We start from the raw sequence: 6,869 nt of genomic DNA, 5'->3' as shown, positions 1-6,869 counted from the left end.
CTGCAAATCGCCTTGGGCTCCACAAGGCCCTCTGGGCATCGCCTAACAAGTGAAATTTATTTTACCAGTTTTAGGAGGTGCACTGAGAGGCCACCTGGGCTTCAAGGATGTGGCGAGAGGAGGGATACCTGTACATCAGGCTGCTTTTCACACTCCTCTGGCTGCTCAGGGAACAAGGCAAAAGTCTATAGTCAGACTTCTGGGAAGAATATATCTAAATATAAATATAAAAATATATCTGTATAAATATAAATATAAATATAAATATAAATATAAATATAAATATAAATATAAATATAAATACTTATATACAGTAGTTTGAAAGCAGAGAAAGCCTTTACAAAGAAGCAGATAGAGCTGAGGGCTGTGGGTGGTTACTGCACTGTAGGCCCTGTACTGTACTTCACTCTATGCCCACAGAAGACAGAAGTCGAAGGCAACACAGGTCTGCTTTTATAGTAGTTATTTACTGTGCACAATTGTAAAGCTAATGCAGATGTTCTTAATCACATTACATTTGTGATCTCAACATGCCTTTCAAACTCAGCTTGCAAAGCATGCTGTAAGTTAAGCAATCACTGTTGCACCAAACTATGTAACAGAGGAAGCAGAGGCAGTGAGMAGACGAGACCCATGGATCCAAAAGGCTGTGCAGGAGCCCAGACCCTGCGGAGGCTCCGTCGCTTCCTAGGCCATCCAGGTATTCCTCGAGTCCCACATAAGCAGTGGCAGCTTTGGAACATGCCACTGTTTTAAAACAGAGACAAAAATAATGCATTTGAGATAGCTACGCTCGTGTCTTTCTGAAGATATGATCTTTCTGAGGCAGAATSATCAGCCAGTGATGGTGTTTGCTATTTGTTTGTCTTGCAGTTATGCCTGGAAACACCAGCTAAATCCCACAGCCTCTGCTGCGCTACAAGGTGTACCTAGACATTACACCTGGGCATTATAAGGCATCATTAAGTCCTTTCTGAATGTTGGGTAACTTTTTCTGCACTTGTGGATGCTTTATTTSCCTTTGTGGGAAATTTGCACTGTGTCCCATTTTCCGTGGCAAGGTATTCCTTGCCACCAGGCTTCTAAATCCAGGTACACCTCAGAATTCTATCCTCTTTCCTTTTTTTTTTCTTCGCTCTTAAAATTAAACTTTCACAATCACACCTCAACAAATAGTAAATAGAGCCTGGATCTGCCTTCTTCTCAAACAGTGTCCCTGCAGTCTGCAAGCTTTTAGGGTAGCTCCATGGAGAACGTAGTAAGCCTGAGAAGTGAGTAATGCCTCTTTTCAGTCAGGATCCCTTTTTGCTTATTGGGGAAACGGAAAAAAAAAAAAACAAACAAACAAACAAACAAAAAAATGTTAGTTTTGGTTGAGAAATTAAGGAAATTTTATCTGCATTAGTTTCATTCCTTTTCATGGCAAGATGACTGAATCGCAGATGTAGGTACCATGGCCTTCCTGGGACCCCACAGTAACGCAAGGCATCTGAGGAAATGCCCCAGCTTCCCATCCTCTGCACTGATGAGCACATTTCTCCACTTTCCTATTTAAACTGTCCTCTTCCTTTGTCTCCTCCTCTTGTTTTCCAGTCCCTCTCCTTTTTTCTGCTGCTGTCTGACCTCTGACTCCAGCAACTGCTTCCCCGGGACGCTCCTTCTTGTCCGTTGGTGTGCACAGGTCCTTGTGCATCTCCCCTCCTGCCCAGCACAGCAGAGGACAGGCAGCGAGGCAGGAGCGCAGTTGGYTCCTCCGGCACTGGACCGCATGATTAGGGATGTTCTCTCCAGCTGTAGCTTCAGTGCCCCGTGGATTTCATCTACTACCATGTCTTARGAACTTCCTTCCTGTGAGGGTGACAGAGCCCTGGCACAGGCTGCCCGGGGAAGTTGTGGAGTCTCCTTCTCTGGAGATCTTCCCAACCCGCCTGGATGCCGCCCTGTGCCCCGTGTTCTGGGTCTCCCTGCTGGTGCAGGGGGGTTGGACTAGGTGGTCTCTAGAGGTCCCTTCCAACCTCAACCATTCTGTGATTCTGTGACTCTCACCTTGATTATCAAGATCTCAGGTATCCATCTCGTCCTGAAGAACTTCCTTTCTCCTCCCATACCTCTGCAGTCTCTCAATCCATAGTTGTCACCTCCCAAACACGCTGCGGTAGCCTCCGTGACCAACTGTCCATGCCCTTCCTCTTCAAGTGCCCATCTGTGGGAAACGCAGCAGCGTGTGTCTCATTCCTTCCACCCTTGGCCGCAGAGGCCTTGGCAGGCGCCTTCCTCGTGTCGCCAGCCAGGACGTTCTCACCACTGCCTCGCTCCTCAGGCACTGCCTGATCTCCCCACCCCTCTGACACCACCTGATCTTATCTGCGGCTACCTACAGTGCCCAGGCCTCTGCCTCTCCTCCCTGCTTTCCAACTGGACAATAAATCCCTCCCAGCGCAGCACCCACCGCAGATCCCAGCACCTAATGGACTACGTCTCTGCAAACCCCACCRCAAGGCTCACCTGGCTTACCTGCCCTCTCCCTGGCCTATGGCTCCTACCCTTCCGTCTAAGAATATAGAATCTAAGAATCTCCCTAAGATAAAGCAGCCCAATGCCGTTCCCTAWACCTCGGTTTCATTTCCTCATGCTCATTTGTTCTTTCTGAAACCCTGGAGTGCAGCACCCGGACATGAGTCCTTTGTATGTTTTTCACTGCTAGAATGCGGATGCAGCCCGGATAAAATACTCTACTTTCCATTCATCATTTGTATTGCAAACTATAATTGACTGTGAAACACTATGCTGGTTTGTATGAAAGAAGCCGTAAAAAATACATTGTGTAATAGAATATTAAAGCTTAGACAAAAGGCTATACCAGATTTTAACATATATTGCCTGTTTCTCATCACACACAGTCTATTAAGCAAGAAATAGAGAGGGKTTTTTTTAGTATTATCCGAATGTTTACACAACACCCTACACAAATAAATAGCCTGTTGTTTAAATTACTTGAGCAGAAATTGAGTGTCTACACTGTAAAGTGAAGGTTGTGCCCATGTGTGGGTCAAAGACTCGCAGTTCAAGCTCTACAGCAGGATTTCGCAGAGCTGCTGAGTTAAGAGATGGGAAAGACTTAGTAGGTCATTCAGTCCACTGCAGTGCCAAAATAGACCCATTCCCCACAGCACATTTTTAATGCTTTTTCCAGCCTAGTTTTAAAGTCCCAAGCAATGGGACTTAACAACTTCCTCTGGGACATTATTTATTTTACTGATTAGCACATTTTACTCAGGATTCTTTTTTTTTTTTTTTTTTTTTTTTTTTTTTAATTTTAAACTTTTATTTTGCTTGTTGCCACCATGGGTGCTCTGGGAAAGGGAGGTTCTGTCCTGCCTACGTTCTGCGCTCTCTCCCCATCTCCAAATACAGACTGCCTTTCATAAATCATTCCCTCCAGTCACCAGGCCATTTTTGTTGCTGCTCTACAAACACCACAGTGGCACTTTGTCTCCATATATAACATACATCTGTGTGCTGAACCATCAGAGATACTGCCCTTTAGATTAGATACCCAACTGAGAGCCCTTGTGAGCGTGCAGATGGATGTAAAAGAGCCTATGGGCTGCCCAAAAGAAGACAACACTGCCGGCATTGCCTCTTTCAAAAGCAGTAGTATCTAACGTGAGTATTTGCCAAGGGTATAATGACTCGCCTGTATGTTTGTATCGCCAGTTCCCACAGTCCAGCCTGCGGATCATTGGCAGCCTGCAGAGCCGTAATAAATGAGCCACGGCTAATCTGCAGAGCCAGTAATGTTTGCCCACATCAATTAAAAGTTTGATCACGAGGCTGCAGGATAGGCTGTGATAAATTTGGGTAGCCGTAATGATTTACTAACAAATCTTTGGATCAATATGATAATTTCCAGTGCTTCCAAAACTCCTGTGAGCAACATTTTATGGAAAAACACAAACAACAACAAMAAARGCAATACAAGAGAAACACCATTCTCTGTTAGCAAATGAAAAATTCTCAAAAGATAGGTGTAGAATTCTGATCTCCTTGCGAAGGTTAAAAAAAGAAAAGACAAAAAGAAAACCAACAAAAAAGGGTTTAAACTGCTGGTTTAACYATGTGAAGGCTGCGTGCCAGCAGGGGCAAGACGGGCGCACCCGGCACCACGTCCTGCAGCTCGGGGTCTCCCGGGGAGCACCCGGCACCGCAGCCCCTTCCTCGGGGACACGAGCGCGGCCGCGGTCCCCGCGCAGCCGCGGCCACGTCCCGGCCTCGCGCCCAGCCCGGGCGCACGTGCCCAGCGCGGCGGCAGCACGAAGCGCCCGCCCCACGGGCGAGCTCGGCCAATGAGGAGGCGGGAAAGCGCCCTCCGCTCGAGCCGATTGGCTGCCGTGGCCCGCGCCGAGGCGAGAGGGTGTCAGGGAATGTCTCCCCGCCCGCCCGCCTCCCTCAGCGCTTCCCGGGGCGCGCTCCCGTTTCCCGGGTGTCGCCGGGAGGGAAGSGGGGCGTCTGTTCCCCAAAAATGCGTCTTTAAGCCCCGAGGGGCATAACGATCAGTGCCTCGTGCTCCTTTTGCTAAAAACAGGCCTTGGCTGTTGGTAATTTTTCTTAGCATATATGATACGTATGTCTGCCACGATAAAGGGAAATAAATAAAAAAAAAATGGAAGAAAAAAAGCCCGAGGTTTTCTTAGAGATTACTAGTGGTCTGCAGCTGCATTAATTAGAAGGGGATTTCCTATTTTAGACAAACATCACTAATTTATTGGCCTTCTGTCTGTCTTGTAAAACGTACACGAGCACCAAGTTGTAATTTAATTTGGCGAGCAGGCAGAAATTAATGAAGGCGAAAAAGCCACTAAATCATACAAGGGGCGCTGGCTGCTTTTCGGAGCAAGGCCATTTCCACCCGGACCGGAGCAAGGCTGGAGTTAAGTGGTCTTTTTGCAGCTGCTTTGGGGAGGCRGCGGCTGCCAGCGCCTGGGCCTGCCGCAGTATCTGGAAATAGATAAATAAGGGCCCCTCTTTGATAAACCGCGCCCGTCCCTGCGCTGCACAGGCACATGCGAAAGCCAGAAGGGTGAGGGGCGGCTCTCCTCTGGGTATTGTGATCCAAGGACCAGCGTGTGAAGATGTTTTGCCCGAGAATTGGCGGCTGCCAAAAAAAAAAAAAAAAAGCTCTTTCATTGACCATTGCTTTGAGGAATTAAAAGGATGGTGTAATGCAGATAAAGCAGGGGCGTTTTGCAAGCTCTCCCAGTGACCATGCCTTGGCTAGTTAACAGACCAGCTATTCAGAAGCAATTTTCTTTGGGCTGAAATTATGTGCTGACCGTAGCAGATCACTTCCCATAATAACCCTTCCCCCACCTGATGCTAAATACAATCTGTCTCCTACTCACTGTATAATAACGTGAAAATGACTGTAATTTTGCAGGCGAGAAGCAGACCAAAGTGAAACGTGTCTAAACAGAGGTTGATTTTGAGAGATCAGGGCTATTACCTAAATCTGAAAAATACATACTGTTAAAAAAAAAAAAAAAAAAAAAAAAANGTGTCTAAACAGAGGTTGATTTTGAGAGATCAGGTCTGAACTCCAGTCATGAAAAATACATACTGTTAAAAAAAAAAAAAAAAAAAAAAAAAAAAGCATCAGTGATGAGCAAATAGGTAGCATAAGGAGCAGGCTTGGTGTTGTGGCTGGTGTTAAAACGGCCCCTAACCGCCCATCAGCAGCAGCAGCCTCCGAGTCCCTGCACACGGGGTCAGGGTCACCCCCCGTGTGGCAGCGGACTGCAGGGGGGCCACGCGGACCGCTCCCTCCGCGGGGCCCGGGCCAGGCGGGCAGGCAGCTCCCGCCACGGTTTCCGACGCCCCAAACGCTCGGCCTGTTTGTTTTCTTCCCGTAATCGCTGAGAAATGCAGCGCAATGGAGGGCCTGCCCGGCGAGGGGCTCATCGGTGCTAATAAACCCTTGGCTTTCGGCCCCCGCAGGGGAAATGCTCTTGCACCAGGAGCCGTGTTTTCCCCCGGGATGTCCGCAAGGCCCCCAGGGGAGGCTGCTGGCCGCCCCGCAGCCCTCGCCTTGGCGCCGGGGTCCCGGGGCAGCGGGCTCCCTTCGGCTCACGGGGCAGGCTGGCTCGACTGGAGGGAATATGAAGGGGTTTGTCAAACCGTCGGTCACACCGGCCGCCCTTCGGCATCCCTATGGAAACCGTGACTCGGGCATGGCTTGTGTTTGGTGAGAAAAAGAAATGAAAAAAAAAAAAGGAGAAAGGTCATCTAGAGMGAGATAAACATAAATAAATAAATAAATGAGTAAATAATGAGGGGCCCTTCGTGAGCGTATGAGAAATAACGGGTGCGGCCGTTACGGCCGTTGAGCGGCAGCGCGCGGGCACCAACGGCCGCGGCGAGGCGGGAGCGGGGCTCCCCTCCCCCCTGTCCGCCCTGTGGCGACGGCGGCCGTGGGGGACACGGGGGCAGCGCCGCGGGGCGCGCGTGGCTGGGCGGGCACGGGGACAGCCCCACGGGGCACGGGTGGGAGCGGCGGGGCCGGGGGCAGCCCCACGGGGCGCGGGTGGGGGCGGCGGGGCGCGCACGTGTCCCGGGGCAGCGCGCGAGGGGTTAAGCGCCATTCGCCGTTGGTGCAGGGCGTAATGGCTCCCGAGCCTAAACAAAAGGGATGATTAAGGGAGGGGGGTGAGGGGGGGGATATTTTCGAGCTGCACAAAGCCCGATAGGGAAGATTTGTGTTACTAATTCCTGTGAAAGGATGTTCACGTGGTAGTTATATGGTCGCTCGCATTCACAGTTCAGTGCTTGCGGCAGTAAATCAGGAGCCTGGAGACAAAAGGGTTATTTTCTGC

Source organism: Nothoprocta perdicaria, unplaced genomic scaffold, assembly GCF_003342845.1.
Source record: "Nothoprocta perdicaria isolate Ctin4 unplaced genomic scaffold, notPer1 scaffold_45, whole genome shotgun sequence".
Classification (NCBI taxonomy): Eukaryota; Metazoa; Chordata; class Aves; order Tinamiformes; family Tinamidae; genus Nothoprocta; species Nothoprocta perdicaria.
The sequence above is the reverse complement of the archived record's forward strand: the minus strand, read 5'-3'. Positions refer to the sequence as shown.